The 18,005-nt window shown below is 44.4% G+C and overlaps 1 long non-coding RNA gene across 1 annotated transcript; it reads left to right on the top strand.

Moving 5' to 3' along the window:
• The first annotated feature begins 8,469 nt into the window (after window positions 1-8,469).
• Window positions 8,470-11,794, top strand: LOC149290425 (uncharacterized). Its single transcript, XR_016277227.1, has 3 exons — window positions 8,470-9,135; window positions 9,784-10,466; window positions 11,373-11,794. It is a non-coding gene; the product is annotated as an uncharacterized LOC149290425 (long non-coding RNA).
• Window positions 11,795-18,005: the final 6,211 nt, after the last annotated feature.

Here is an 18,005-nt window from a genome sequence, read left to right as displayed (position 1 = left end):
AGCTTGGGAATTGGGGGCTGGCTTAGGGAGGGGTTGAGCAAGTTTCTTTTGACTTCAGACTTTGCAAAAAGGTGTTAATGGATGTTTCTCCTAGGATTCATCAATAAAGCTTCTTTAGTTTCAAATGGGTTTTATTTTTTGAGCACAGGACTGACTCCAGATCTCACATTGCAACTTCAGGCTGATGCCCTTTGCCTGAGAGATAGAGACTGTCCATTGTGACCTCAGTCTGATGCTCCTTGCCTGAAGCATTGAGACGGGATTATTGTGATCTCACCCTGAGGTTCCTTGCCTGAAAGACTTAGATGAGACTATTATGACTTCAGGCTGGTGCTCTTTCCCGAAGCATTGAGACTGTCCAAATTGTGATCTCAGGCTGATGCTCCTTGCATGAAGGATTGAGACAGGACTATTGTGACTTCGGAAAGATGCTTCTTTCCTGAAGCATTGAGACTGGCCCACTGTGACTTCAGTCTGATGCTGTTGCCTGAAAGATGGAGACGGGACTATTGTGACTTAAGGTTGGTGCCTCTTACCTGCAGGAATGAGATGGGACTATTGTCATTTGAGACTGGTGCTTCATACCTGGAGGATTGATACTGACCCATTATGACCTCAAGCTGACGCTCATTGCCTGAGAGATTGAGACTGGCGCAGTGTGACTTAAGTCTGATGCTCCTTGCCTGAACAATAGAGACTATCATATTGTGACCTCAGGCTGATGCTCCTTTACTGATTGATTGAGACCAAACTATTGTTAGTTCAGGAAGATGTTCTTTCCTGAAGGATTGAGACTGTCCCATTGTGATCTCAGGCTAATGCTCCTTGCCTGAAGCATTGAGACTGTGCATTCAAGCTGATGCTCCTGGGTTGAAGGATTTAGACTATCCCATTGTGACTTCAGGCTGATGCTTCTTTCCTGAAAGACTGGGGATGGCTCATTGTGACCTCAGGCTGATTCTTGTTGCCTGAGAGGTTGTGACTTCAGGCTGCTCCTTCCTTACCTGAACACATGAGACTGGCCCATTGCTATCTCAGACTGATGCTCCTTTTCTGAAGGACTGACACTAACTCATTGTGACTTTGGGCTGATGTTCCTTCCCTGAAGGATTAAGATGGGCTTATTGACTTCAGGCAGGTGTTCCTTATCTGAAGGATTGAGCCTGGCCCATAGCGACCAAAGGGTTATGATCCTTGTCTCAAGCATTGAGGTTGTACCATTGTGATCTCAGCCTGAGGCACCTTTCCTGAAAGATTGTGACGGGACTATTATGAGTTTAGACTGATGCTCCTTGCCTGAAGGATTGAGACTGGCCCATTGAGATCCTTACCTGAAGCATTGAGATTGTCACATTGTGATCTCAAAGCCATCCAGTCCAACCCCCTTCTGCCATGAAGAAAATCTCAATCAAAGCATATCTGACAGATGGCCATCCAGACTCTGTTTAAAGGCCTCCAAAGAAGGAGACTCCCTCATTCTCCGTTGAGGGAGTGTGTTCCACTGTCAAAAAGCCCTTTCTGTCAAGAAGTTCCTCCTAATGTTGAGCTGGAATCTCTTTTCCTGGAGCTTGCATCCATTGTTCTGGGTTCTCTTCTCTGGAGCAGCAGAAAACAAGCTAGCTGCCTTCTCAGTATGACATCCCTTCAAATATTTAAACAGGGCTTTCATATCACCTCTTAACCTTCTTTTCTCCAGGCTAAACAGCCCCAGCTCCCTAAGTCTCGCCATTGTGGTTGCTCTCCTCTGGACATAGTCCAAGTTTGTGAATGTTGATCCTGTCCTCTGGGGTATTAGCTACTCCTCCTAGTTTGGTGTCATCTGCAAATTTGATAAACATGCACTCTATTAAAGCAGGGCTGCACAAGTTGCGGCCCAACAAAGGATCAAAAGCGAAAGACTTGACAGAACGGAAATACAGAGTAATCATATTAATTCCCCAATAACTAAACAAGAGGTAGAAAGAGTAATACAAGATTTAAAAGGAATTAGATCTCCTGGCCCAGATGGATTCACATCCATATTTTATAAAACCTTTAAGAATGAACTGAGTGAGCATTTGACTAAAATTTACAATGAAATATTTGATAATAAAATAATCCCAGAAACATGGAAACTATATGTAATTATATTAATATTTAAACCCAATAAAGATCCAGCCAATTCTGAATCTTATCATCCGATCACATTAAGCAATCAAAATTATAAAATTTTAATGAAAATCCTAGCCAAGAGATTAAAAAGAATATTTACCTACTTTAATTAAAGAAGAACAATATGGATTTGAGGAAGGCAGATCTATTTATGAACCGATAAGGAATATATTTAATATACTACATCATGCCAAACAATACAAAAATAAATTAGCTTTGATGAAACTAGACGTTTACAAAGCATTTGATTCAATAAATCATGAATATCTATACAAAATCTGTAGGGATTTTGGATTATGGGAAAGGTTTAGTGAAACCATCAAAGAAATATATAATGATACAGAAGCACAAATCATGATAAATGGAGAGAAAGCAAGAAAATCTAAAATGAAAGTGGAGTAAGGCAAGGTTGCCCTCTTTCCCCTTTATTACTTATATTAGCAATGGAAGCGTTTGCAAATATGATTCGGGATCAGAAGAGATAAAGGGACATGAAATAGATAAAGAAGAGATGAAGTTGGATTCATTTGCAGATGATGATCCTCTGATAATGACACAGAAACCGAATGAAGCTGTAATCAAGTTATTGGAAACATTTCAGACGTTTGAAAACATTTCTGGGCTTAATATTAATTAATATTAATTAATATTAATTAATATTTAATATGGATAAATCAGAGATAATGTTTATGAATACGAATTGGCCGGAACAAAAAGAAACTCAAAAGGATTGAAATTGGGGATTAAAAATGTGAGATATTTAGGTGTAAATTTACCAATTAAGTTAGATAATATTGTACAAGGTAATTATAATCAATTAAGGGGGAAATTAATAATCAGATTTCTAAATGGACAAGTAAAAATGGGAAAATGTGAACAAAAATCAGAATGTTTAAAACGGTGGTACTACGAAAGATTTTATATTTATTTCAAATGATCCCAGAAATAATTCCTAGTAAAGTTTTAAAGAAAAGGGAAAGGTCAATATTAAAATGGATATCAGGGAACAAAAAAGCCAGGTTATCTAAGGCATTATTATATGAGGATCAAAGTAATGGAGGATGGGGAGCTCCATTACTGGAATGATATTTTGAGGCGGTTCAATGGCTAAGAATGATAGAGGCAGAATAGAACCATGATATAAAGTGGGTTGAATTAGAAAGACAGAGCAATCAAATGGAGTATGTCTCTGTCTTTCAGGGGAAAATATGGGGGGAGAAATATTAATTTTAAACATGAGGACACTCTGAGGGACTGCCATTGGCTGGAATCCCTGTCCTTCCCACCATCCCTGGCCCTGATTGGCTAGAATCCCCATCCCTCCCACTATCCCTGGCCCTGATTGGCTGGAATCCCCATCCCTCCCACAATCCCTGGCCCTGATTGGCTGGAACCCCTGTCCCTCCCACCATCCCTGGCCCTGATTGGCTGGAATCCCCATCCCTCCCACAATCCCTGGCCCTGATTGGCTGGAACCCCTGTCCCTCCCACCATCCCTGGCCCTGATTGGCTGGAATCCCAGTCCCTCCCACAATCCCTGGCCCTGATTGTCTGGAACCCCTGTCCCTCCCACAATCCCTGGCCCTGATTGGCTGGAATCCCAGTCCCTCCCACAATCCCTGGCCCTGATTGTCTGGAACCCCTGTCCCTCCCACAATCCCTGGCCCTGATTGGCTTGAATCCCCTTCCCTCCCACCATCCCTGGCTATTTTGTGTTCTGGCATCCATTTTGTGTTCCAGTGGCCATTTTGTTCCAGAACCTTCTCTGAGGCCTCAGTTGAACAGAGGCCTCTCTTTCTCTCCTGAGGCTCCAGAGTCCGAAGGAGGCCAGGCTCCTTGGGCCAAAAGGAAGGAAGTGTGTCTCTTTGTGTGTCTTTTGTGTCTCTTTTCTCTGCTCCTTCTGGGTTTTAAAAGGGATCAGAAATGGGGAGGATAGTTTTAATATAAGCCTTATTCTTCTCCTTCACAAACACTGGGCTTTGGCTTCTAAGAGGAGGCTAGTCCCCCCAAAAAGGCCAAAAGTGGCTCCTTTGGGAGGTTTTAAAAGTGTCCCCAGTTTCCTAATTAATAGATTTTCAGACAAGAAGGAAGGAGACAGACCTGAATAACTCATATTACCAAGAATGAAACAAACAAAAAGAGAAACAAACAAGAAAAACAAGAATAAGGATTAGACAGAAAAACAAACTGCTTATATTTTTAAAAAGCAAAACCATTTTTAACAGGATAAAAAATCAACTTTGGTGCTTCTATCCTTTTACAACCGACTCAGGCTGTATCTGCACTACAGAAATAATCCAGTTCTAAAGTGTGTTAACTCTTCTGACTCCATCCTATAGAATCCTGGGATTTGTAGTTTGTTGTGGCATGAGAGCTCTCTGGCAGAGAAGGCTAAGTGTCCAAAGGGAAAATCCCAGGATTCCATAGCACTGAGCGGTTAAAGTGGTGTCAAAGTGCCTTATTTCTGTTGTGTGGATGACACCTTCTTGGGAAATGGGCCGATGATGAGGAAAAGCATTGGGGACGTCTGGAGGTTTCTGCAGATTATTTGTTTATTTATTCATTTATGATGCACTCATTTCATATCCAGCTATAGGGACATAACCAGGGTCCTCTCCAATTCCCCATCCCCTAATCCCCCACCACTCTAAGAAGGCATGGAGTATCTGTTGTGTAGGGGAGCTGCTTCTCAGAGGGGGACAGGAAAAGTCTTAGAGGCCCCATTTCCCATTGCCAGGAGAGGAAAGGTGACTGTGGGGGGCAGGCCTAGAAGGAGGAGGGAAAGGTGGCCATGGGGGGAAGGAATAAAGGCTTCAAAGAATACTCTCTTTTGGGGGAGGTATTGGTCTATGGCATGAAGGCAATTGCCTCCCCCCCTCACACACACACAAAGCAATGGCTGCCAAGGCCTTCCCTCCATCCCCTTCCTCTGACTCAGAAGGAGACCATGGAGGGACTGGTCTCTATTGCCTGGCAGAATAACCTCACAGGGTTGTTGTTGTGATTGTGGTTGTGAGGAGAAGAGAGAGGGGCATTGGGGGGGGGGGAGGAGAAGGGGTTCTCCACAAAAAGAAGAAGTGAGAGGGAGGAGCTCCTTTCAGGGGTGCATTAGAGCTTTTTGTGGGGGAAGAGGCCTGTAGCCTTGTTAAGCCAAAGGTCTTGGTTTCCAGACGCTTCACCATTTTAGTCGCCCTCCTGGTACAAATTTGATAAAGAAGACCCTCTACTTTTTCATGATGATGATGATGATGATGATGACGATAGCCGTCTGTATCTACAGATTTCTTTACCTGTGGATTGAACCATTCAAGGCTTGAAAATATAGAAAAATAATGTACATTCCAAAAGCAATTCTTGGTTTTGCCATTTTATATAATAGACGTTGCTTTTGTTGTTGTTGTTATTGTGTGTCTCCAAGTCGTTTTGAATTTATGGTGACCCTAAGGCAGACCTATCACAGGGTTTCCTTGGCAAATATCTTCAGAATAGCTTTCCTATTGCCTTTCCCTGAGGCTGAGAGAGTGTGACTTGCCCAAGGTCACCCAATGGTTTTCCATGACGGAGCTGGGATTCCAAATCTGATCTCCAGAGACATAGTTCAGCTATGCTCAAACCACTATGCCACACTGGCTCCTATATTATGGACACCATTTCACTGGGCCATTACATTTCATGGACTAGGCCCAACTTTCTCATCCATGGAGGTCATTTTGCAAGCCCCCTTCTCCTCCTCCATTTCCAGGCCCAGCTCCTTCTGCATGCCCTCCAACTCTCCCAGTTTGGCATGGACATTCCCCCTGATTCATCCTCTGCCTTTCCACCTTCTCAGCTGCTTTTCAAATTTCCTGGTTTCTTCTTTCTCCTCCTGCCATTTCTCCCTTCTCTTCAGCTTATTGCCATTGCTGCAAACTGAGTCCAAAGCGTAAATGCAGTCTACCCTCCAAGAAGACAGCTGAGGAGAAAGGAGAAGCGGGGCCCTTCCCAGAGGCTCAAGCAAAAGCAAACAGCTGCAGCCTCTCCTAGTTTGCCTCTCCTTCCTCAGGAAGAACCTTGCAATCTTGATCATACTCTGAAGTTCCTTGGTCACAGACTCCCTTTGGGATTCCCCTCCAAAATATCATGGCCCCACAGAAGCTCCCAAGAGAGGAGAGGAGGCCTGACAGCCGGAAGAGCCTTGAGGCCTTTTTCAGAGGGAGGAGGAGAAGGAGGAGGCTTCTTTGCTTCCAGCCCCCAAGGCTGCCTCCCTACAGAAGACCCTCCAGCCCCCCATCATTGACTCCAACCTGGGGGCCTTTCACTCATTCATTATTATCACATAGGAACCAAATTTGGGAGCTCCTCATTGAGGCACCCATCTTTCCTTCACTGTCAGGGAAATCCAGATGAACCCTTCTTCCTAATCAGCCAACAGTCAAAGCCACCAGCCTTCTAGAACCCTATTCAGGCTCCAAGCCAACTGCCAGCCTTTCCCAGAATTCCATGCTCTCCTTCCCAGCGGAGGAGACCGGGAGACGGAGCAATGGGTGCAAACTCCAGGACATGAGAGACCCCCCCCCCCTCAGCATCTCCCCCCTTTTCCTCTCTTCCCATTTCATGTCCCTTCCAGGTCTCTCCCACTTTCCAGAGGGGGAGCTGAATTAGTTTAATTCTTTTTACTTCTATTTTAATGTATACTTTTGTATGTTATAATTCAATTTTCTTAAACTTGTAATTTCAGTTGTGTCCCTTTATGAGGGGGGATGGGATATTATTATTATTATCAACATCAACAACAATTATGATAATTAGTTTCTTGTTCCCAAAACCACAGAGCCTTGTGAAAACTCAAAGACCAACAGAGATCCAAAATGCACTGCATAAATAGTCCAGTTTGAGACTGCTTTAACTGCCCTGGCTCAATGCTAGGGAATTCTGGGAACTGTAGTTTTGTGAGACATTTAGCCTTCTCTGTCAGAGAGCTGAGGTGCCAGAATAAGTTCCAATTCCCAGGAATCCCTAGCACTGAGCAAAGGCAGTTAAAGCTGTCTGAAAGAGGGTTATTTCTGCCGTGTGATTTGGACCTCTGTTAGCCTTTGAGCTTCCACAAGGCTTTGTGCTTTTGAAGGAAGAGACTCATCATCATCATCATCATCTTCATCATCATTCCTGCAGTGTGTTTTGAACCAGAAATCACTGGGACTTAACTCCAAGAAAGTGGGGCCAGGAATGCAGTCCTAGGAGGAGGAGGAAGGCACAGAGGAAGGGCCTGAAGAGGAGGAGGAGCAGAGAGGCCTCTGATGAGTATTCTTCAGGGGAAGAAGGAGAAGGGGGCTCCTGGGGGAAACCAACAGGGAGAACTAGCTCCTGGTTGTAACTTCTTCTTCTTCTTATTATTATTATTATTGTTATTATTACATTTTATTTATTTATAAAGACATAAAAATATTTATAAACAGTATCTCAGTTACAGTTTTTTGTGGGTTTTTTTTAGGCTATGTGGCTATGTTCTAGTATCTCAGTGAGTCTCTGTATTATAGTATCAGCAAAGATTTTAGCTGTTGATAAGGTCTGGAAATCCTATTTGGGGTCCCTTCCGACTTTGGGGCCCTTTCATCCTCCATTTTGGGGTCCCTGAAGGCCTCAAACTGCCAACTGCCAAGCGCTGATGCAGAGGCGGCCGTTTTGTGTTCTGGCAGCCATTTTGTGCTGCTTGTGACTGTTGGGAATGCTGTTCCAGAACTTTCTCTGAGGCCTCAGTTGAACAGAGGCCTCTCTTTCTCTCCTGAGGCTCCAGAGAGAGAAGGAGGCCAGGCTCCTTGGGCCAAAAGGAAGGAAGTGTGTCTCTTTGTGTGTCTTTTGTGTCTCTTTTCTGAGAGGGTTTTTATATTACACTGCTCTGCTCCTTCTGGGGAACATGGGTTTTAAAAGGGATCAGAAATGGGGAGGATAGTTTTAATACAAGCCTTATTATTATTCATAAACATTGGGCTTTGGCTTCTAAGAGGAGGCTAGTCCCCCAAAAGAGGTCAAAAGTAGCTCCTTTGGGAGGTTTTAAAAGTCTCCCCAGTTCATATTTTCACTCAAGAAGGAAGCCATCTCAAATGACCAAATAAAAATAGAAACAAACAAGAACAACAAAAATAAGGATTACAGACTAAAACAAACTACTTATTTTTTTAAAGGAAAACCATTATTTGGAGAGTAAAAACAAGACTTGGGTGCTTCTATCCTTTTACAACCAATTTAGGCTGTATCTGCTCTAGAGTAATAATCTGGTTCGAAACCACTTTAACTCTACTGGCTCCATCCTGTGGAATCCTGGGATTTGGAGTTCGTTGTGGCACCAGAGCTCTCTGGCAGATAAGGCTAAGTGTCCCAAAGGTAAAATCCCAAGATTCCATAGCACTGAGCGGTTAAAGCGGTGTCAACGTGCCTTATTTCTATAGTGCGGATGCATCCTTCTTTGGAAAGGGGATGGTGCTGGGGGTAAGCACTGGGGAGCTCTGGACGTTTCAGCAGACGATTTATTTATGATGCACTCAGTTCACATCTAGCTTCGGGGACATAACCAGGGTCCTCTCCAATTCCCCATCTCCTCATCCTTCACCACTCTAAGAAGGCATGGAGTATCTGTTGTGTAGGGAAGCTGCAGTGCACCTATGCTAGGTCCAGGGTGCTTTGTTTGGTGCAGAGGAAGGAAGGGGATGCCCACCTCTGCATTAGCCCAAAGGAGACATATGTCACCTGCGTATCTCACCAGGAGGATGCTGTTCTCTGTGTCTTTGAGTGCTGCAGGGTTTCTTGCCAACTCAATCCTAACCTTGGTCCCTTTTCTCAGGAACTTCATCTCTTGTTTCCTTCTATGCTGCTTTGGGGCCTCTCTTGCTGGAAGTGACCAAGTGCAAGACCACCAGGACCCCTGCCCACCTGATGGCCAACACAGAGGCCAAGCGGAGGGAGTTTGGCTCCAAAAGAAAGAGGCTGCGGAGGTACAAGAATTCTTTGGTGAGTTGACGTTGTTGACTATTAATTTCATCTGTGTCACTGCTGGGCCAGTTCATGAAAGCAAATGGAGAACATATGCTCCCAATTTAGCAGAGACAGTCCTGGTTAACCCTCTGTCAGGGGATTTTAAAATGTCCCGGTTGCTCTCTCCTCCCCCCACTTTCCCCCTTCTCAGCTCACTTCAGTTCCTGAGTGCCATTCAGTTTGCACCCCATCAACTCAAAAGTGGGGAGAAGAGAGGAAAGACGGAGGCAGGATATTGCCCTTCCCAGGAGGCTGAAGCAAAGGCAAACTGCTGTGCCCTTCCCCATTTGTGTCACCTTCCTCATAAACAACTTTGGCCATCTTCACTGCCTTCTGGATTGCTTGTCCACATGTGTCTTCCTTTTCCCATCAGTGAAATGTTGGAGGATATGGGGGAACATCTCTGGATCTAAATATGGGGTAGCCCCATGGGCCCTCAATCCCAGCATGCTCCCCAAAACTGTGATTAAAAAATGACGTTTGCCTCTGAAATGTTGCAAGAAATTTCTAAATGCACTATAACTCTTTGGTGGCTAAATGTTCTGTTTGTGTTGGGATAGTGAGTATCGTAATACATCCTCAATATGCCAGCCATGGCCTAAATTATATTGTTTATGATATTAGAATCATAGAGTTGGAAGATACCACAAGGGCCATCCAGTCCGACCCCCTGCCATGCAGGAACTCTCAATCAAAGCATCCCTGACAGATGACCATCCAGCCTCATCTTAAAGACGTCCAAGGAAGGAGACACCACTGCATTCTGAGGAAGGAGTGTGTTCCACTGTCAAACAGCCCTTACTGTCAGGACGTTCCTCCTAATGTTCAGGTGGAATCTCTTTTCCTGGAGCTTGCATCCATTGTTCCAGATCCTGTTTTCTGGAGAAGCAGAAAACAACCTTGCTCCCTCCTCAATATGACATCCCTTCATATATTTAAACAGGGCTATCATATCACCCCTTAACCTTGTCTTCTCCAGGCTAAACATGTCCAGCTCCCTAAGTATATTATATTGAAAGGATTTGAGACAAACTGGATTTAAAGGCAGCAGGTTTTTGCTTGCTAACATAGCTTAAAGTTTATTTCCTGGACTGAATTCTGAAGTGATGAAATATTTGGATGCACCATGGGCTTTCCTCCCCTTTTGCTTAGTCACTCTCTGGATGAGGGCTGTTTTCTGTTGCAGGTGACCTTTGCGGATGTGGCAGTATATTTCACTGAGGAGGAATGGAAACTGTTGACAAAGAAGCAGAGACTGATGTACAGTTATGTGATGATGGAGAATTATGAGAATGTGGCCTCTGTTGGTAAGGAACCGGAATCCATTGTATTTTCTATGAAGACTGAGGTCCCTTTTGTACTAAATTATCATGGTGCTATGATTCCACTAGAATTATAGAATCATACAGTTAGAATAGACCACAAGGTCCATCCAGTTCAACCCCCTTCTGCCATGCAGGAATACATTTCCAAACACCATCCAGCCTCTGTTTAAAGACCTCCAAGGAAGAGGACTCCACGAAACTAAGAGAGTTGCACTGTCAAAGAGCTCTTACTGTCGCTCCTCAAAGGGCTTGATAGTTTCAAGATACTTCACCACTTTGGCTGCCTTCCTCTGGGCATGTTCCAACTTGACAACATCCTTTTTAAATTGTGGGGCCCTGAACTGGACACAGGATTATTCTGACCAAAGCAAAATAGAGTAGAACTATTACATCCCTTGATCTAGAAACTTTACTCCTATTGATGCAACCTAGAATGACATTGGCTTTTTTAGCTGTATATTGTATTGGTTGTGAGTCATCTCCTGGTGCCACACAGCATGAAGCATCCTCTGCAGGTAGCTTGCATCATGCCAAGTGCTCTGACTCAAGACTCTATGGCAGTCTCACAGGAAATGATGCCACTTTTCTATTAAAATAGTTTTACGTATATTTATTGGAATATTTTTCAACTGTCTGACTATCTGCTTCCACTGATTTCCTCATGGCAGTTCCCCTACAATCTCTTCTTTGCTAGCTCCTAGGAGTAAGGATACAATCATTATATGGGTTTGGTGGCATCCAGAACAGTGTCATGCTCATGTCACTCACACCAACTTTATTAATTTAACCTGAAATAGGGAGGGGTGAACGTACGGCTAAATCTTGGGGTAATACCTTCCTCTCTTAATGCTGAGATTCAGTCTTGTCTGTCATTGTCCTTGTTTACAGAAGAATATGTCAGTCATGAGGGAGTCCACACAAGAAACAAGTCACATAAATGTCAGCATTGTGGGGAAAAAATTGCCTACAAGTCAGTCCTTGTCAAGCATCAGAGAGTCCACACAAGAAGGAAGCCATACAAATGCCAGCATTGTGGGAAATGTTTTTCTTGGAAGTCACACCTAGTGAGACATCAGAGAGTCCACACAGGAGAGAAGCCATACAAATGCCAGCACTGTGAGAAATGTTTTTCTTGGAAGTTAAGCCTAGTGACACATAAGAGAGTCCACACAGGAGAGAAGCCATACAAATGCCAGCATTGTGGCAACTGTTTTTCTTTGAAGGGAGACTTAGTGAAACATCTGAGAATCCACACAGGAGAGAAGCCATACAAATGCCAGCATTGTGAGAAATGTTTTTCTTGGAAGTTAAGCCTAAGTGAAACATGAGAGAGGCCACACAGGGGAGAATCTACAGCAATCCCAGTAATGAACTAACATTATATTTGTCAAGAAGGAGTACAAAGAATATATTTTTAATCCTGGTGTAATAAGAAAAGGCCCTTATGATTTTATTAGCTTTGTCTGTCCATATGTCTGTTTATGTTTAAAAGTCATATTTTATTAAGTTTAGGTTTTAATTGCTAATAGTATAGGTAATTGCTTTGGGTTGTATATTTGTCGTGGATTGTGGATTGTGGTATAGGTTAGGTAGATGAGGGGTGGGATTTGTTGCAGCTGGATAGAATAGTTATGGGAATGATATCTTTTGCAAAGTGTGAGATGTTGTCTGAAGAAAATTTTGGGGTATTAACCGAAAGGGCAAGTTTCTGGGAATGGCCAAGCGGGCCTTGTTACCTGTGGGGCATAGACTGTGGGAATTGGGGGTGAGGCTAGGTTTGGAAGAGGGTGATGTTGAACGTTTGGGGTTTTAATGTATTGTTTGGATTGGAGTGGGCAGTTCTGGCTTAAACACTGGATTTCTGTGTGTTCTCAATAAAGTTCTTTGCTGTTTCAACACAGTGGACTCTTTGATGCACAGAAGTTCTGAATTTGCCCAAACTGACCCTTTCTTCTCTCCTCAGTCCTCAGCTCCATTTCCAGCCATAAGAAAAGCAGAGGCAAACACACACACACACAGAATGCACAAAGACAGCTATATTTCAAAACTAGAGCCTTCCTTTCCTGTCTTTCCCTCCTGAGTCCAGCTCTGCACCTTGGCCTCCATTGCGATCTCCTCAAAGGAAGAAATGAGGGAAGGAAGGGGAGGCTGCTGAACCCCTGGCGCATACCTTCCTTTCCTGCAAAGGCCGCCAGCAGAATAAGCAGCAGCAGCTAGGCCCTGGCAATCCCTGCGAATGCTGAGGAGGGGCCTTTGGGGGCATCTATGTATGCACAGTCTCAGCCCCTGAAGCCATGGCTTTCCTCACAGTCTGTTCTGAGGAGGGAGGAAAGTGGGGAGAGCCCTTGTTCATTCAGAGGAATGGCTGGAGGGTCTTCTGGGGGGCCTTTGGGGGGTTATAAGAAGGAAGGAAACCCCTCTTCTCCCAAAGAAAGGCAGGGGGCCTGCCAGGTCTTCTCTCCCTCTTTCGTTCCCTGCCCCCTACTAGGAGGATTCCTTGGGTCCCAGGTACTTGGGGGGTTATTATGAGAATAGACGCCGTGGGAACCATTGCAGAGAGGCGTGGCCATGGAGGGGAGGGGGTTTTGGACTTCATCTCCCAGAAGCCTCAGCCAGTCACTGCACACATGCAAATTTCCTTCCTACCTCAGTAGTCTACAGTCAATCTGAAGAGACTTACAGAGCCCTACAAAGGCTCCTCCTTCCTCTTTGTCTCTCAGCCAATCACCATCCACATGCAAATTTCCTTCCTACCTCATAATGCCCTCCCTGACAGCTTGGCCAATGATCTGAGATTCTGGGAGCTGAAGTCCAAAACATCTGGAGGGCCGGAGTTTGAGGACCCCTGATTTAAATGCTAAGACCTGACTTGGACGCCAGCATTGTTGCAGAGGCCATAGGTCAGGTGTCCAGTGACTCTGTGAATGAGATCATACTGGATCAATTTGAATCTGTGAGTACTAAGGAGGTGGTCACGCTCCCTGGAAATGAGAAGAAGACAACTTTCCCTCTGGATCCTTGCCCTTCATGGCTGGTCATCCAACGAGGAGATGCACTTAGGACTCACCTGAGATATATCATAGATGCATCTCTTAGGGAGGGCTATTTTCCATCTTGCTTAAAAGAAGCGGTGTTACGGCTGTTTATGGAAAAGTCCTCCCTAGATCCCTTGGAGATGAACAATTACAGACCAGTCTCCCATCTTCTATTTCTAAACAACATGATTGAGAGGGCAGTTGCTCTTCAACTCCAAGCGGTCTTGGATGAAATGGATTATCTTCAGGGTGGGATACGGAGTCGAAACTGTTATGGCCGCCTTAGTAGATGATCTTTGCTTGAGCATCGACATGTGAAGTGTGACCCTGTTGATGCTTTTGGATCTCACAGAGGCCTTCGATACCATCGACCATGGCATCCTTATGGAAAGCCTGAGGGAATTGGGGATCAAGGGCAATGCGTTGCAGTGGTTCTGGTCCTATCTCTCAGGCAGATTCCAGATGGAGATGCTTAGGGACAGTTGCTCCTCTAAAAGGGAGCTTAAATCTGGCATTCATCGGGGAGTCGTCCTGTCACTAATGCTGTTTTTTCTTAAACCTTAAAAACCAACTTCAAAAATTCAAGGTCACATGGGATGTAAAAGGGCAACATTACATAAAAACAGGGATGGACTCAGAAGACAGAGATACCTTCTTTGCACCAGTTCAGTCCTCGAAAGGGAATCCTATTACAAAGGAAGACCCACTTCTGCTCCAATGTGGTTGAGATCAGATATAAGTGGGGCCATCGTTCTTCAAAAGGCAGAGTCACCCCGCAACCTTCTAGATTGATCAGCGAGCTTTTCCATAAACCAAAAATCCCAAAATCGAGACTACCAATCAGTCATATTGACCTTTCCAGTTTTCCAAGCCCTGGCAATTTCAATCCTGGCCAATGCCAACAAAAATGCAACAATATCTTTATTGGGTAATGTCTTGTTTTCATTAATAAACACTGAAAGCAATAAAAGTTCTGGAGAAGGGACAATCTTTTGATCACTGATTTCTGAAACTAAGTTAACTACTGAATGCCAAAATGCAAATACACTTGGACAATCGGACCACATGTGCAGGAAGGTACCTCTAGTATTACATCCTCTCCAACAGCATCAGATGGGGCTCTTAGTAAGGCCTGCAAGTTGTCATGGTGTCAGGTACCATCTATGCACAACTTTAAGGATGCTTTCTTTTAATGCTGTTTAACATCTACATGAAACCGCTGCGAGAGATCATCCAGAGGCATGGGGCGGGATGCTATCAGTATCCTCATGACACCAAGATATATCTCAGCGTCAACTAAGGAAGGCATCTCCCCTCTGAATGAATGTCTTGGGGCAGTAATGGGCTGGATGAGGAAAAACAGACTGAAACTGAATCCAGATTAAACGGAGGTGCTGATTGTTGGAGGTCCTAATCCAGGTATGGAGGTTTGCCAACTGGTCCTGGAAGCGGTTGCACTTCCCCTAAAGGACTGTGTTTGGGGGTGCTCCTGAATCTGTCGCTCCAGATGTCAGCTCAGATAGATGTGACAGCAAGGAGTGCCTGTTATCAGCTTTGGCTGATACGCCAACTGCGTCTCTTCCTGGAACCTGAGGACATGAAAACTATGATGCATGCGCTGGTAACCTCATGCCTTGACGTCCGCAATGAGCTCTACATAGGGCTATCCTTGCACTTAGTACGGAAACTCCAACTAATCCAAAATATGGCAGCCAGAGTGGTCAATGGAATATCTAGAGGTGTCCATATCAGACCTATAATGGCTGCTCATTAATTTCCTGGGACAGTACAAGGTCTTGGTTATAACCTTTAAAGCCCTCCATGGCTTGGGTCCATCTTACTTACGGGATCGCCTTCTCCCATACAATCTGCCCCACACTTTGAGGTCCTCTAGTAAAAACTTACTGCAGCCAGCAATAACAAGGCTCTCTGCAGTTACACAAAGGACCTTCTCCCAAGTTATGGAACAACATCCAGAAGAGATCCGATATACCACCAGTCTTTAAGGCTTTAAAAAGCTCATCAAGACATATCTCTTTCCAGATTAGCATTCCAGCAATCTCTTATTAGTTGAATTGTTCAACAACTACTCTAACTGCTTCTGCCTTATTTTAATAATTGTTTTAATAATTGTTTAAGAATTTAATTATATTTTATTGTGGATGGGAGGAATTGGGAGGGTTTGGGACACAACAATGACAAGTTGTTATTGTGTTTTACCAGTGCTTTTACTCTTAGTCGCTTTGATCTGTTTTTAGAAGCCTTTAGAAGCCTTTGAGGCAGCCTTGACATGTGCGAGGGTTGCCTGGTTGGCGGAGTGTCCACACAGCTGGCAACCCTCGCAAGTGACGAGGGTCCCACAGCTGCAGCGCACCCACCAGACATGGCGCATAACGGTGATATTGCTGATGTGCCACCTCCAAACGGGGCGGCGCAACTGCAACATACCCATGCCATCACTGGCGCTTTGGGGTGGTAGAAGCGTGCCGCAAAAAGGAGCCGCTTCCGTGCACTCCTTTTTTGCTCCGCAACAGCACTGCTTAATTTGGTTGTTGCGGCGCTTCTGCGGAGCAAAGAATAGCGCCGGGTACATGCCTCTTTCTGACAACCTGTACCCCACCTTAGTATGTTTCACAAGTTTTGTTGCTTGTGAATATTTGTATTTGTCAAGTCTCTTAATTGTATCTGTGTTATTGTTGTTGGTCTTATATGGTTTTTTTTTTCTTTTAGCACCAAAGTTAAAAAATATATGTATAGTATCCTGAAATCTAGAAAGCATATCCAGGAGAAGGGGTTTTGGCCACACTGTAAACAATAACATCCAAAATGCACAACAGTAATGCCTTTCTCCTGTTTGATTTTTAACATTTTGATCACAGAATCATAGCATTGGAAGAAACCGCAAGGGCCATCTAGTCCAACCCCATTCTGCCATGCAGGGACTTTCAATCAAAGCATACCCGACAGAGGGCCATCCAGCCTCTGCTTCAAGACCTCCAAAGAGGGAGACTCCACCTAAATCTCTGAGTCATGTCATGAAGACAGCAGAGGAGAAAGGAGAAGGGGCCCTTCCCAGAGGCTCAGGCAAAAGCAAAAGGCTGTAACCTCTCCTAGTTTCCCTCTCCTTCCTCAAAAACAACCTTGTAATCTTGATCATACTCTGAGGTTCCATGGTCACAGGGTCCCTTTGATTCTCTGGGATTCCCCCCCCCCCCAAAAAAAAAAAATCTCATGACCCCACAGAGACTCCCAAGAAAGGAGAGGACTAGGCACACCATGAGACACACTTCCTTCCATTTGGCCCAAGGAGCCTGGCCTCCTTCTCTCTCTGGAGCCTCAGGAGAGAAAGAGAAGCCTCTGTTCAACTGGGGCCTCAGAGAAGGTTCTGGAACATTCTCCATAGTCACAAACAGCACAAAATGGCCCCCAGAACACAAAATGGCCACTGGAACACAAAATGGCTGCCTCTGCCTGAGCTCTTGGCAGTTGGCAGTTTGAGGCCTTCAGAGGAGAGAGAGAGACTGAGAGGAAGAGTGGAAGGGGGTCCTGGAGGGAGGGGGCCTTGGGAGATATTGTCAGAACCTGTTATTGAGATCAGTTATAATGCTGTATATATTCAGTTGCTATATAATCACTTCATGTATGTCTTGAGATATCTGATCTATATTGTTCTGTTAGCTAAGATGTTGGGGGGGTGGAGAGTATATGGGTAGAATATTAAAGTTGGTGTTAGTTTCTAAGTGGGTCCCTATTAACTGCTTTGGAGTGTTGTTTTAGACAACTAGCTGGCAATGTTTCAAATGTCTTGAGTGATTCTAGGTTGTGATGGGGACCTGGCTAAGTGTGTCTGGGGTGGGGAACTAGCAGGGGGAGAAAGGAGGGGGCATTTTTGTATGTACAACGCTGTGTAAATTTACTGCGCTTTATACATAAAGGTTAATCATAATAATAATTTTAAAAGTGTACATTTTTCTCTGAAGCCTCAGACTCTGCAAAAAAGTGTTACAGATCACTACTGCAATGCTCTTACAATAGACTTTCTACTTTTGGTATACGTTTGGATGTGAACCATTGATCAGAGGATTCCAACCCTCAGAGATACAGAGCCTTCCTGAGATATTCGGTGTTCACTTCCTAACAAAGGGGTTTTTGGCCTCATAAAGGATTTCGGTCAAAAGAGGAGGGGTCTCTAATAGGAGGGCCACTAAGACGATGATTGTCCCCCAAACTACCCCAAAAGTAGCTCCTTTGGGAGGTTTTAAAATCAAGTGAATGTACATGAACTGAAAAGATATAACCTTATAACTGATCTTAATAACAGGTTCTGACACTTAGTGAGACATCAGAGAGTAGTAGTAGCCTTTCCTCTTGCCAATGGGATTTACAGTGTATTCCCTGGACTAGATCTCCCAGCATCCACAAGGCCAGAAAGAGGAGGGTCCTGCCCTGCATAGGGCTGCCATTTCATGGGCCTTAGGCTTTGGGA

The sequence above is a fragment of the Sceloporus occidentalis genome, unplaced genomic scaffold (assembly GCF_023333645.1).
Source record: "Sceloporus occidentalis isolate IW3139 unplaced genomic scaffold, rSceOcc1.0.p SCAF_39, whole genome shotgun sequence".
NCBI lineage: Eukaryota > Metazoa > Chordata > Lepidosauria > Squamata > Phrynosomatidae > Sceloporus > Sceloporus occidentalis.
Note: the sequence above shows the minus strand (reverse complement) of the source record. Positions and strands in the feature narration are given on the sequence as shown.